Genomic DNA, 744 nt, shown 5'->3' on the forward strand with positions numbered 1-744 from the left:
CCTGGGCTCCCTTACAGGGGACCCTGAGGCCTGCCCGGTAGGCAGGCACTCACTGCTCTGGCTACATTACATTTTTAAATGAACTACACAAACACAATACCTTAATCAAGATTAGAAATACATATACATATAACAAAATTGACCTTAAATTTGTATCAATAAACCAAGATCTATACAAAAGCAAATTATTCATCCCTATGGCATATACCCCTTTAAATGTAAACAAATAATTATAAACAATATTTGGGAATATGGGCATAGATTTGTCCATACTGCTTCCTGGTGTTTGGTGGCATTGTTAATCAGGTCTTTCATGATGTATCTTGTATGCTAGGTTCATCTCAGTCAGCAGCTGGGCAAAGTAATTTTTTGACAGTGTTCACAGTGACCTTACAGAGTTGCATGCTCTATCAAGCCATAATTGTCTAGAAGTATTTCACAGGCTCTCATCTTCTGTGGAAACTAAAGAAAAACTTCTTTTCCAAAGCAACATATCCTAAGAAGCAAATTTTGGAATCAAGATACCTTTAGACCATATATGCTGGTTTAGCTTAGCAGCACATACAATGAAATATCTCTTTGTACTTAGCTCCTTCACAGTCAAAAAAATCAAATAAAACACAATAATATACATAATCCAGACTCCTGTGACTTTTCCATGTCTATATGGCTTATTTTTTTACTTTTTTTAATCTATGACCATCTGTACCCTGTCTCTTTAAAGACTTTACCCTTTTTAAGAAA

Source organism: Microtus ochrogaster, unplaced genomic scaffold (genome assembly GCF_000317375.1).
Source record: "Microtus ochrogaster isolate Prairie Vole_2 unplaced genomic scaffold, MicOch1.0 UNK14, whole genome shotgun sequence".
NCBI lineage: Eukaryota > Metazoa > Chordata > Mammalia > Rodentia > Cricetidae > Microtus > Microtus ochrogaster.